Raw genomic sequence first — 14,981 nt, forward strand, 5'->3', positions numbered from 1 at the left:
CTTAAATTCTCACATTCATCAGGTATAAATTACACATTTTTGTATTATTTTCAATTTTGTTTTACGATACAAGGTTCGAACATATGTTCAATTTGAAAATATACTTAAAATTTGATTTAGGCCCAAGGGCAAAAAACTGGTCCACTGTTGTCAAAAATAGTAAACTTACCCTACGTAAAATAAATCAAAACGATTACTTTCGTTTGTAAATAGTGCTGCCACACATGGTTTCCCGTTATGAAAAAATACTGTAAGCACCCTTAATTATGTGTACTATAAGCCCATATAAGTTAATTAAGTATGTGACTTTATTAAATAACAAAAACAATTAATGAAGTTGGTGCATTTTTCTGTATTCTAGGGTGGCGTAACCCCTTAACTTATATCAGGGGGCGACCCCGGCGTAGTGGTTAACATCCATACCTCTCACGCCAAAGTCACGAGTTCAAATCTCACCCCCGGACAAGTCACGAATGACCCAAGTGTGCCAATCCAAGTAACTATAATAAAAAAAAAAAAACTTATATCAACTTATACTGTTAGGTTGATGACAGCTTTTATAAAACCGAAGACTACTAACTACTATTCCAAAATGGTGTCGGACATCCATTTCTGGTAGAGGCAGTTGTCCTCGTTCTAAAAATATTTAAAATGTTGGTCCACAGGAAGCTCACATGTACACTAGCACCACGTTGTGAGAAAATTCTGAAACTGTCTAACTACCATTTGTTCATATAAAGATGGTGGACGAGGCACTTTTAGCTCCCCAATAATTTTCTGATTCTCATATAAACTCAGTGGCCTCAACTTGGCTTGAACATGGGGGACCAAAATGCATCAGCCTCTTAACCCCCTAGTTGGCAGCTATTCATCCGACAGGCCTTGTTCACCGACGAAATAAAATTGGATGGGTTGGATTTCAAGATACAGATACATGGAGTAAACATGCAAACTAGTGCAGCGTAGTGAGAAATTTCCGAATTTTTACGTCTTCTATCCGAAAGGCATTGGACACCTGAAAAACTTCCAGAAGACAGCAACTTTGTAGATAATCAATATCTTACAGCAAAGCTTATACAGCAAGTTTACATGTACACTAGCGCCTCATAGGGGAAGAATTCTGAATTAATCTATCCACCATTCAAAAACGCTCTAGACACAGCTTATCCAGGCAATTCACACTAGTGCCCCGTAGTGATAAAAATTTGAACTAATGTGCTCAACACCCGGAAAAATAGATTTCCCGAATATAGTAACCTTCTATATGGCCAAGATCACCAGATATTTCACGTTGGATCCAATAAAGTCAAGTTCTATATGGACATGTACTATTGTTCCTTGCAACGAAATGGCCATTGTGATGTGTACCAAAAATTAATTTGTTCATAACATGTTTTTAAATTACCATTTTTTTGACGTAGGACTACATCTGTGATTTCTATATAGGGATACACTTTGTGAAAACTGAAAATGGAACATGTAACGAAATTATGAAAGATTTCGAACGTTACTAACTCAGCTCCCCCTAGACCATTTTCAATAATTTTATCACCAATCGATCAGATATATTTCTACGCATCAATAGCAATGCTTTTGACTGTTGATTTTCAAAAAGAAACCTATTGAAAAGGTAGTAAATGTCAAGCATTGTCCGAAAGTGTTGAAATAACAAACAAATCCACCAATTACGTACATGCATTCGCCTCCGTTGTTCCGGCGTGTACACATAGGGAGGATGCAATTGCGTAGCATTATGCACACTCATTGCCATATTCAGAATCACACACCCCCAACGACCACACAAAATGCTCTTCAGAGTTGTAATCTTGTAACCCAACTTGGAAGCAGGGGGCAAGTGAGTTTGATCGATTCTCTTCATCGACTTTCTGTTTCGTTAATAACTCGACGGCAAACACATTCATTGGTACGTTTGTTGTTCTGGATGATAGAAGAGCGTAGCAGAAATATTGCAAAATAGGTTAGTGAAGCCATGGTCATTAGAGTGATGCAAAATTTGAAATTATCGCTCCACAGTACTTAAACGATTCCAAATCGGATCCTGACTAACCTCTCAAAATTTGAACCCATTTGGTGAGAAACTGATTGGTGTCACTTTGCCGCAACGCGTCCGATCTGGATCTAATGTGCGCGGGCCTTTACAGTTGCTGGTTGCAACATTTTCGAAGGACGACCAAAAAACAAAATTACACTATTTTCTAGGGATGCCTAAATGTCCAATTATTCGATTAACTATTAAGCGTAAAGATTTTTCCAGCTATCTATTAAATATTTATCCAATTTCCAATTATTCCAGCCCGTACTAATTTATCTGAACAGGCGTAGAGAAGAACCATGACGTGATACAGGATCATAAATTCGGCGAAAAAAGTGTTAAGCGTCTTTCTGCTAAAGGCTAAGATTTACCAACTTGTTGAGAGAAGGAGTTTAACGAGAAACACTAAAAAGGGATAATCTTTAGCTGGGTGGACACTGATATTCTGTGGCCTTCCAACCAGTCGCAGACACCAGTTCAACCCCTGTCCAGCTGCAGACGGGCCGAGACTCGTGCGAGTGCCCAATCATTAAACCGAAGAATATGGAATTTTCCGATCCGATTTGCTGATCCAGCTGCCTACACGTCATCATCATCTTCCAAAGGTTTTAAGCCTGCAGTACCATCGGCCCTTTTCAGGGCCACCAAGATTTTCCAAAAGAATTAAATTTCTCAACATTTCCCAACTAAAAAATTACAAAAGATTCTTTTCAGGGCAATCATAGTCATACTAAGGAGTATAATCAGAGAGAACCCCGCTCAAATTCCTATTCCTACACAAAACACAAGCTCCTGCTGCAGTTAACAAATAACATTTATTATAGAAGACCACGTAGTCCTACGTCACCATTGCGTACAACTCCATAGGGCTGCCCTTGTAGTTTTTTTTTTTAGATTTTTATAGTAGAACCTTGCATTTGGATGCCGTTTATGCAAAAAGATCCAAATTGAAAAACATGGCTTATGTACCACTTTTGCTCGAAACGGTTGAAACGATTTCTCTAGATGTTGACATCAATTAGGCATCTCCTTCAATGTTTACTCAAAAATACACACACTCTCTTTACATGAGAAAAATATGTTTTGGAAGTATGCTCACAAAGCGACGTAATCCATACATTTTCGAAGAAAAGAAAAAACGACTTGTTTGCAAAAGTGACGTGCACCATATAAAAGTGCTAAAAAGTTGTTTCAAATATCAAGCTTTATATTTATAGCTTTTCTTTTAATCATATTCAACAGATCAAGCAGTATCTATGCAAATTTTCATTATCATTGCGAGGTCAAACCAAAATATATGTTTCCTGAACAATTCACTAGTGCATTTTTTTAGTTGTACTGTTTTACGAGAAAGCAAATATTACCGCTAGATGGTTTTAAACCAGCTTTAAAAAAAATCTGCTTCACAAAGATTGCCGATAGTTTGCCGAGGCCTCGCTTAAAAATCTTCACCCATAAAATCGAACCACTTTCAACCAATCATTCCCAGTGTGCAATATACCCCAGCTGATTGCAAGGTACATACAACCACAATCTGGCGGTGTGACAGTTCTCATTCGTGCCATTTCTTTCACTCTCATTGCAGGTTGTAGTGAATGCGGAAAATTTTCATCAACAGTGGTGATTTTCGGAAAATTTTCAACCACCACACTATTTCACCACTACACTGAAAGGGGAAAACGTCAGAAATGGGTGGTGGGTCCTCGTCGTCGCAGCAGTAGCGGCGGCACAGAAGAGGCGACATAACAAAATAAAAGTCATTTTCCTCGTCGCCCTTGTTTCGAAGCGGGTGTAAATTTTATTCCCTGCTGGTACGTCGGATCTAGCTCCGTGCAGAAACCATGCGAAGCCCAAATCCGTTCGGTGTGTCGCGTGTGGCTCGATTTTCATTTCGGCTTTGAATCCTGAAACCAGTGGAACGCGTTAGGACGGGTGTTTCTAACGAGCCTAGAATAGTTTCCACCCAAATAGGAGAAGTGAAAATATTTTCATTCTTTTGTGTCTTTTTTTTTTGTGTGAACATCAGCAGTTCTTCGAACGTCGAATGTTTTCGGTGCAAGCCTTTCTCGCGAAAAGGCAATTTTCGGTGAAGGTTATGAAATAGTGAGAGGCATGACGGGATTCTTCCTTCCTCCGGTGGGATGAATGGCGGAATAGCGTGTAAATTCGAGCGGAAAAACCCTGCAGTGAACGTGTGTGGCACGAAAGTGTATTGATTTGCGGACCATTCGCAAGTTTTGTTCCCTGCCCATCATGGTGCCGAAAATTAGCTGTGAAAAGAAAAGCGGAAGCTAGCACCAAGAACAAGTGCATACAGAAGAAGATCAACATTTTTGCTTGTGACAAGTGCCTGCGGCATTGTGCATTTGCGGATTTATTTGATTTCTTCCCTGCATTCAACTGACGCAGGGCAGGACTAGGATAGTTTCACGATAAGGTAAGATTGAATTACAACGGTTTGTGCAATTCTGTATTATGGGTTGGCCCTCGCTCCACTGCACCGGCAGGAGACAAATGTAGTGGAAAACATGTCACAGTCATTAATTTTTATATAACTGCAGAATCGATTTCAATGCACCCCTTTCGTATTTGATCGGGTTGCATAACCGCTCCGCTCTGTCTGGTCCCGAGGATGACCGATGGGGACACATCTGCACGATAGGGGGCTGCATCCATTTCTTTATTTTTAAATCGATTTCACATTAGTTATACACGGGCTGGGTATTGTCTTCTTTATCCGGTCATGCTTGCTTTGAACTACATATATCCGCTCTCTTCCTCGTGCACATTTCAGGACTTTGACTGTTAAGTAAATAATGATACATAACAAATGAGCGAGACTTCTGGTCACCAAGCTGTAGGTAATACGTTATTTCAAAACGAGTTGAAAGACATCTTGGGATTTTGAACTTTGCTAACGAGCATTTTCCATCTCGTGCGTCAAGTTGTCAATGCATTGTTTTGCTTTTCGGTACATACCTACCTATATTCACTGAAATAGGAATATGAACCGAACATTTTCGTTGCTCAATGCACGGCTTATAATGATTCCCAGATGTTTTCTATGTTGGCAACGAATAGATGGAATGTGTTGATACCTGGCATACGTAGAAATTAATTATGATGATTTGTTTCTTTTTTCTAAATGATCTGCTTTTTGTATTTGTTATTTGCTATTTGTATTGTGTTTTGTGTTAACTCATAACGCAGTAAAATCTCAGAATGAAACTAATATGAAATGCTTGGTTATCTGTAAATATAGACTAGGAATGACATGGCTATGCATTAGGAGTACAAATGGCTGAAGGTTGGGGGAAATTGAAAATCCTTTCGCAAAACACATCACAGCCAGTGTATCAAGAATTTGTTCGTACAAGTGTCCTTATATAAAACGCTGTGCGGGCACACTTCTAATAGATAGATTTCTGAAATCTTGGCCCCCAGTTGATGAAATATTCAAAATTGATTAGCATGATTTTAGACTTGATTTTCTGAGTCTCAGATAAAAACGATGAAGTGAGGCCTGCAGCTCAATATATAGCTCTACTTCGATTAATTGCCAAACCAAGTCAAGATGTGTGATATAGAACGCAAGTGAGTTGTGTTTGTTTATCGTCAACTGATACTGAGAAGCTACAGCAGTACAGGCACACATTTTCGGGGGAGATGATTGTGTATATTGAAGAGATTTAATTGCGGTAATGGGAAACGGATTTGAATACTATGTGATCATTAGCCAAATACTAGAGTACAAGCATTACCCGTAGCATAATTGGCAATGCATCTGTGTCGATTTATGGTTTCAAATCCCACCAGTTGTCAAAGCTTTCCCGCAATTTTTCTCATACATGTAGTTTTTCTTTTTAAGTTCCATCGAATTTTTTTTCATACGTATGTGCCGTTTCGTAGTAGGTTAGGCTTCTTTATTAAGGAGGCTTTCAGCCTGGGGCTGGTTCGCCTCCACCCGTAGTAGTTTTATTGCACCAAATTATACCTTAAACCCTACTTGAATATGAATGAGAAAGATTCTGAATTACGGTATGTGAAATTGGGTTCTTTAAGGGTATTGACGTAAATGCATATTCGTAATCTGCATAAGCGGTGCCTCTGGTGTAGTGGTAAGCGTGATTACCTCTCACCCCATCAGGTCTGGGTTCAATCCCAGTCGGCGCCGCCGGGATGTTCTGAGTCATAACATCTCTGATCACGACTTCCTTCGGAAGGGAAGTAGAGCCGTTGGTCCTCGGTTCATGAGTTGATGGGTCGATAGGTAGGGTCCAGGTGTGGGAGCTGCCTCCCTGGCGTTGGTAGCATTGGTGCTCAGCAGGGAAAACAAGATCGACGGAAAACAAAACAAGAAAAAAAGGAAAGAAAAAAATTGAAATAGATTTTAACCAGACTGAAAGTGTAGATTTTACTCCGAATTAACTAAACACATTAAAACACAGTTTTTGAGAGTCAATTAACTAAAAAATCACCAACTTTCGTATGGAATACACAAATTAATGATTTATGATGAACTAGGCACACATAAATTACCGAATTTTATAAAATGTAACGTCTAAAACAGTTAAAACCCGAGAGCGAAATCTTACAGCAATTGTTGGGTCAATGCTGACCGAATTTGTTTTGATATTTATTTTTACAGTTACAGGCAACTATTGGGAGATTCAGAACAAAAAAAAAAGTGTGTATAGGTGTTACTAAAATTCGGCGTTAGCGTTGTTATGATTTACTTCGTAGATTGGATACTAGTTTCAGGAATAATGCTGAGGAGTAAACATTGGTTCCAATCTAAACAAGGGTAACATAAGCATGACTGTCGCTATTTCCGGCCACGCCCGTCTTTACCATAACTAGGGATAGGGAAGGAAATGTTGATGTAGTACTTACTTAACGAGAGGCCACCGACTTAACGACACCCTCATAAGTGCTACGGAGTTGGAGGGTTGGGTAGGGTATTCGGTTAGGATTCACCTCAAGTTGGCGATGCATCCAAACGTATGTATTGTTTATTTGTTGTTTATTTAATCTCTCGATAGCCGGCTATCGAAAGAACATATTCATTTTGTTTAGTGATCATAAATTTTAAGAGTCATGACGGAGAGCTTGGGATTAAACCCATGATTTTCTGCTCAGTAAGCAAAAACGATCCCTCCAGGGTCATCAAGCATCTCAGAACCATAACACTTCGCGACAATACAGGACTACGTTTTCGCTTGATATGCAAATAGTTTCCTAGGTTAATGTTCAATATCAAATATGAAAATGATGGTGGCGATTTATTGTGCTGTGGAAGAGCTTGGGGTTAAATCCACGATTTTCTGCTCAGTAAGCAAAATCGATCCCTCCAGGGTCATCGAGCATCTCATAATCCACAGCGCTTCGAGTCAAAGTACGCATATATGGAAGAACTATCTATTATTTACGATAATTACATGAAATATATAAAATATAAACTACAAACAAAACGTGACTACTAAAATCTCAAAAAGATATTCTCACAAATATATTTCACGCAACCAAGAATCTCAAAACCATTAGATGCTATAATGATACTTTGCACATGTTAGACACAAGAAGAGGCAAAGAAGCAAGCTTCCGACACACAAAACCCTCCAAATTCACTTGCAGTCACAATCAAGCGAAATTGACAGGCTCTATGCGTCAAACACCCGCCCTCCAATCTCCTCCCGCATCCTACAACTTCTAACGAATTCAAAACTCCAAAAATCACTCATATATAGCAAGTGAGTGCAACCATTCTTCATGATACACTTTTTCTGTCTATCTTTCTATTAGGCCTGTGGACATGCGTTAGCTTTGAAACTTCTAACCAATTTGGGAAAATTTTCAGATCACAAAAAAAAGAAAAAACTTGAAAAAAAAACTTTTAAAGGTAATTACAAGTAAAATAAATATTGATTATTTTACGCAAAAACGAGCAAGTAATATTAAATCTCTTGTATCGTATGCTAATGCTAATTGACTGTAACAAAAATAATATGCTAAAATAAAATGAAATATTAATAAAAATTATATGCAAAATTTACTAGAAGACCATTACTTTATTGGTGAGAAGTTTCTAATAAGCCCTCCCAGTTCCTCTGTATAAAGAACAAATCTGATACTAGAATAAGATTTGCTCAGTCTGCATAAAGAAACCGATTTCATCAAGGAAGTTCAATTAACAACCAAGAATTAATCGTTTGAGGCATACTGAAGCATTAAGAAGGTGATATGTGTCACTATAGGAAATCATCATCGTTGCAAATATAATGAAATTAAACATAACCCTTTGCTTCAGTACCGTCAACCTCCATGTCCATGGGGAGGTTCAAGTTTGTATAGGTGTTAGTAAAAATTTGTTAAAAACAGCTAATAATCTGAAAAATCAGAGGATGTCAGTATTATCCACAGTATTGATTTTACCTGTATTTTTTCTACTTTTCATTTGGTGGTTGTTGTGTCCTATTCGGCTTAGTGGTTGGCTAGAAACTCGACTTAGCTCCCTAAATCCGTGTTTTTCGAATTTGAATCCGTGCATATATCCGAAACCATTTGAACGATTCCAAAGATATTTGTGAGACCATAAAACTTTTCATTTAGTGGTTGTTAACCCCCTTCACTGCGCCGTGAATCCTGTAAATACTGCGAAATAAAAATTCACTTTAAAATATAATTTTGGGTTGTAAGTAAGAAACGTTTTGAGATCCCGAGTTTAGAACAAATTTCAGGATCTCAGACATGGTTGAATTTACACGATTACAGGCTTAAAAAAATCAAAATATTAAACCTTATCATTTTTTCCAAATGCCTAGAGTGTGCTATGGTATAGGCCTAGAAAGCATTAGCAAAGCTAAGCATAACCCTAAAGCTATAAGGCAAGAACACTCAATAGGACATGATCCAATGTGTTATATAGCAACAGATGACTCTGTATCAGAGGTGAAATTTCTGGCCAAACAACACATTTCGACTAGAAATATATACATAGATATTAGTATTTCTTCCCACTACACATTTCACGTTATTATTTTTTTTTTGAAAACATTGCTTTTTCAAAACAAAACAAAAAACTATATATTTCCATGCATTTCCTCCGAGAGCTTGATAGGTACGAAGTATTCGAGAGTGATGCGCATGATTGAGATCTTCATTCCTTTATTTAACATCGGTCTCTGTTCCGCAATCTAGTGAAAATCACCGGCGGACATCGATTGCCATCCATTGACGGCAATCGAATGGCCGAGCCCAACTTTCCTTCCGAAGGAAGACGTGGCCAGAGATTTTTATGTCTCAGAAAAATCCCACCGACCTCGGCTGGGATTGATCCCACGCCCATTGGTATGAGAAAACAGTCACGCTTACCACGTGCGTGGGTTGTAAAATTGAGTTGAATGAAAACAAATGCGGTAGAACGCTACTTCGTCGTAACCGGCCATTTCCGTTCTATCGATCAGAAAAAAATCAATAATATCAATGATTTCATCGTGCAAAAATGAATAATAGGTTTGTTCCGATGCGTTAGTTCATTAGCTACAACATAAATCCTATTAGAGTACATTATATGAATATTACTTGTTCTCAAAACAAAAGAAGCGCTCCTAGCGAATCCCCTTTTTCTACATTTATCCGTGAGACGAAGAAAATCTAATGGTGTTTCAATGCGTTTGGATATCTCAACAATTTGTGACTCTTTATCAAATCTAACGGTACGTATGGAAAGGTGAATAAATTATGAAGTCATCTTTGACAGAAATATTCCATTTTTCATTCAGATCCGTTCAAAAAAGAGACGCAAAACGCGGGTCGTGCTTAGTAGGACGGAAATTAGATCAAAAACCCTACTGTCACGTAGTGATGAACAGCAGAAACTCGGTGTGTCGCCACCTGGCAGTACTTTGAACTACTATCACCTCCTTTTGGAAAATAATATCAGTGAGCAAAGGCAACGTCCTATTGAAGGCAGGCGGAAACTTCCGGACGAAGCCATGGAGAAGAAAATGTTTGAGCTCGACTCATTAGGTCATGTTTTGCAGTATGCATTTTTTATGAACACCCAACACTTCTTTGACATGCTTTGACAATACATAAGCTCACACGTGCCGAAGTAACACAATAAACCAGAGCAGCCAGTTCAAGTCAACATCAAACACTATCGCATGTGACTAATTGGCATGAATGGAGAAAAATATTGATTTTTGCCACCTTTTCTTGTTACTTTTTTTGTGTGTTTAATTTATCAGCCGAGCTTGTAGCTTTACACGGCCAATCATACCAACTCAGCGACTGAGAATAATTGACTCAGAGAATTTTCTATCCATACGAAATTTACTCAGATTTGGAAGAAACTGCAGTTACTCATAAGCTATGAGTAACTGCAGTTTCTTCCAAATCTGAGTAAATTTCGTATGGAAAGAAAATTCTCTGAGTCAATTATTCTCAGTCGCTGAGTTGGTATGGTTGGCCGTGTAGGTAAGTTCAGTTCAAAACGTGACTGATCAGAATCAGAGACATGAAAAGGCTGTGTACTATTCAGTTTTTATTTTTGGAAGTTATCGTTCAACAACGCTATTTTCATCACCACATAGCCTGAGATATATTTTTTTTTGCGAAAATAAATATATACAGTTAACTTGCCTTATTGTCTAACAGCTTAGAGAATTTTAATGTTAAGTGCTTTCGTGTGTTAGAATTGCTTACCAAATAAAATAATCAATCAATAAAACCGCAGACGTGCTAGGAGTTACGACTCTCACCGATTCTGTCGTAGTTCTGTAATTTCAGCGGATATTTTTATTCCAATACCTCCAACAGACGAACCCTAATAAGATCGCGTAATTAAGATAGCAGTACCATGGAATTGATTCAATAGCGTTCTGAAGTTCACAAAGGGATGTAGCATTGAACTAAGCACACATAAATTGTCAGCCCGCATGTTTCAAATATTGTTGTATAATCAATTTGCGTTGACAGCGGAGCGCACCGTCACAAACGATGACAAGTGGACAGAATGAAAGTTAAATTGATGTAAATTGTTGTGTCAGCCACAAATCGCGACCATTCGCACCAGCTGTGTATGGCAATATTTTGGGAACGAGAAAACCAGATTAGTTTAGCACTGTCAGCGTGGATCAGTACCAAGACAATGGTTCATCTGCTTTACTGTTACGAACCAACTGGAACTTAACACCTGCTCTCAATTTATTAATTTAGTGGTCTTTGAGTGTTTTCGTTATTTTTAGAGAAAGAGCTTCATGAGTCATTCAATCATGTCTATAGTCATGTATTGTGTGGCAAAAACAATAATGATACATGCCCAGAAAAGTCGAGATATGTTCAAACTAGAAACATTTCTTCACCGGATAACGAATTGAACCCGCCACCTCCGACATGGTATGTTGGGCCTTTACCGATAAGACATTCGAAAGGCATGAACCGACCAACTGCTCATTTGTTAATAACTTTGCACTCAGTTGATGAAATTTGTTTTTCTTTAAACTAATTGATAGATTAAAATAACAGTTTACTATAGATTTGCTAAACTAATGGTAAAAAGCTTCAACTCAGATTAACCTTGAAAACCGTCCCTGTTTTTATGATCTGCAAAATGTTTGCTTAGAGTCGTGTTAATTTATTGTCATCGAAACAGCCGGTCATTTTGTATTGAGATTTATTCCGAGGAAAATGATACACCGAAAATCTTCTGTAACTTTTGAACCGTATGAGTAAAAAACCTGAAAATTTGAGTAAATATTATTCATAGTGTATTTTTTACGTCTGTCAAGTTTTATAGTTATTCCAGTCAAGTCGTCGGCACAAGAAAAACCCGTGAAAAAAAATTGTACACTGACAATCAAAATCCAGAGGCGTACCATCGATGGATCGCTAAAAAGCTTGGAATAAGGTGATCCAAGAGACGTTTCTCAGTGAAACTGACAGCTAGAAAGCTAGAGTGTGTGAGTGATCTGGTATTAATGGTTCTGAATGTAAACATAAAGAAAGCAGAAATTAATATGAGAATAATCTGCCAGTTCTACAGTGATCGGTCAAAAGTTCTTGATAAACCAAAAAATTCAGCTGATCGTAACTGTCTCGTGGACAGCCTTATTGCAAATACAACTTTGTCTCGTGTGATAAGTACCTTCAAGGAGCGTCTGAGTGCCCGAAGGAAGGAAGGTAGAACTTGTAAAAGTGGGCCAATGAACAGTCAAATGGCCAGGAAAGTGGTGGAATAGTTCAAGAACCGTCCAAAAATGTCAATTCAAAACAAGGGCGTAGCCAGGTTTCGAATTAGGGTGGAAGGGGGTTGGGCAACAAATTTTGTTTATGGAGAATTAGGTTAGATGGCGATTTGCTGAACACCATTATACCGAACGCTATTATACCGTATGGATGTTTCAGTCATACTTCGGCATATGTCATCGGTATTTTATGAATTTGTATAATACAACAAGTTTATAAATAATTTATCTAGGGTGCCAGAACCTTTCAAAACTCTAGCGATTGTCTTCTAGTTTTAAGTTTTTTTTCTAGTCGTATTAAAATTGAGTTAGTTATGAGTGGATTTTCCAATCCTTGATTTATTTAAATTTCCGTAGAAACCCCTCCGAACATTTTTTTTTAATTTTCCCAAGAATGTACTTCTTTTCAAATTATTGATAAAGATGACGGGAATCATGCTCAATTATATTAGAAATAAAACCAGAATAAATAATTAACCAGAGTGGAAAGGCGATAAATTGGTTTTACGAATTGTTCTAAATCTTGCAAGACATAAGGTCCAAATAATAGGTTTTTTAAGGTTACGAACTCATGTTTTGCTTGATATGTGAATTTATTTACACCGGACAGTGACAGATTTTTAAAATTTGGAGTCTGATATAATTTGAAAATTTTCCTACTTCGGTAAATGTTGAACCTTTCGAATTTTTTGTTAACCAAGACTTATAAAAGGATCATAACCTTGTAATGATAGTCATAATGTTGTACATACAATCAACTATAAACAATTAGCATTTAGAAAATTTTAAAATATGTTGTGACTCCAACAATTTAGCAAAGCAAAATGATAAAACATCTTTAGTATGCATAATTTATTGAAAGTTTCAATAAACGTATAATTAAAAAGATGTTGCGCGTTTTTTTGCATAAAAAAGATTTTAATATTCTACAATTTGGCGAAGATTTATTATTTTTATCGAAGACATTCCTAATTTCTTATCTCATCTCAACAACTTAGAAAATTTTGTTTGAAAACTTAATCTTGGTAGAAATCTTGTCGTCTCCACTCTACTCGATCCATGGCCACACTTGGCCAGCCTCGTAGTTTGCGAACGGTCCGCAGGTCGCCTCCTACTTGGTCGATCCTTCTTGCCCGCTTTCGTGAACCACTTTCACTGGGTCGTCGTGCCTAGTTAGTAAAGGCACGGTATTACCAAGCCGGAGGCGGCGGGTTCGATTCCCGGTCCGGTCGAGGGAATCTTTCGGGTTGGAAATTTTCTCGACTTCCCTGGGCATAGAGTATCATTGTGCTTGCCACACAATATACAAATTCATGCATTGGTATTGGCATCGAAAGCTCTCAATTAATAACTGTGGAAGTGCATTTAGAACACTAAGTTGAGAGCACGCAATAAGCTAATATGCGCTAAGCAATAAGCTTGAAATGCGAACAAGAAGAAGAAGAAGAAGGGTCGTCGTGCGGCATTCTTACGACGTGCCCAGCCTACCGTAGTCGCACAATTTTTGCAATGTGAACGATGGATGGCTCTCCTAGCATCTGGTGTAATTCGTGGTTCATTCGCCCCCTCCACGTTCCGCCATCCATGCTACAGTCGAGAGCGCTCTCAAGTGTACCTTCAATGAAAACACAGAGTGTGGCTCTACGGTGGGGATATTTTGAATTTTGATAGGGAGATTAGCAGTACTAAACTATCTATTTTAAGATGAGAAAACTAAAAATTTAATTAGATTTAACGTTGGCATTATATATTAAAAAGTAACGAAAAGTGATCAATCTCTGCTCTACATTACCCCTGTTCTGAAAATAGACACATTTCTCAGCATCATCCTACATGAGCAGGCTTTCAAAACTAAACATATTCTGGATGTTCACATTCACACAAGTTCCACGTAGTGAGAGAGTTCTGAGGCAATATGAACACCATCCGGAAGACCGTGGTCATCTGAACAACTTAGCTGAGGACAGTAACCTTCTATATGGTCATGATCTCGAGATACAGCTTATACAGGAAGTTCAAAAGCACACTAGCTCCATGTAGAGAGTGCTGAACTAGTGTGACCACCATCCGAAGGGACATAGTCACATGAACAACTTTGATGGCAACTTTCTGTATGGCAATGATCACGAGATATTCTATATTGGATTCCATATCAAGCTGAACATTGCATTAGGTCCTAAGTAACATTGATAAATTCTCTTCGTCGACTTTCTCTTTCGTTAATAACATGAGCACAGAACCATAGAGGTAACTCAAAGACCAGAAGGTCCCGAAGAAACGTGCTCAACTTTTTGGCTCAACTCTGGTACTATCTTCGGTCCCAAGCTAATCGATGCACCCCTCGAAACATAGGAAAATCCACGAACCCCTCATTTTATCTGTCAAACTTTTATAGCGAATCAAAACAAACATAGTGTAGTACTAGAATTTCGACTAGAATGGGGTACGTTCAATGAGGCTAGTCTAGTGTGAGCCAATTTAAAATCGTTTGTTTTCACCGGTTGACAGAACCGTTTCTTGATGTGTTTGTCGTATTAGATGCTGAAAGTGAAGCGCTTCTGTCGACGTAGTGCCCAGTTTAACCTAGATCTAATGACACAAGCTTGTTAATCTAGCCCAGTTCAACAACTTTGTTAGGGACAATACAGCTTTATATATCGAAACAAATGAGATAATCAACT

The sequence above is a fragment of the Ochlerotatus camptorhynchus genome, unplaced genomic scaffold, assembly GCF_037179485.1.
Source record: "Ochlerotatus camptorhynchus isolate MF236.1 unplaced genomic scaffold, CSIRO-AGI_Acam_v1.1 ptg000471l, whole genome shotgun sequence".
Lineage (NCBI taxonomy): Eukaryota > Metazoa > Arthropoda > Insecta > Diptera > Culicidae > Ochlerotatus > Ochlerotatus camptorhynchus.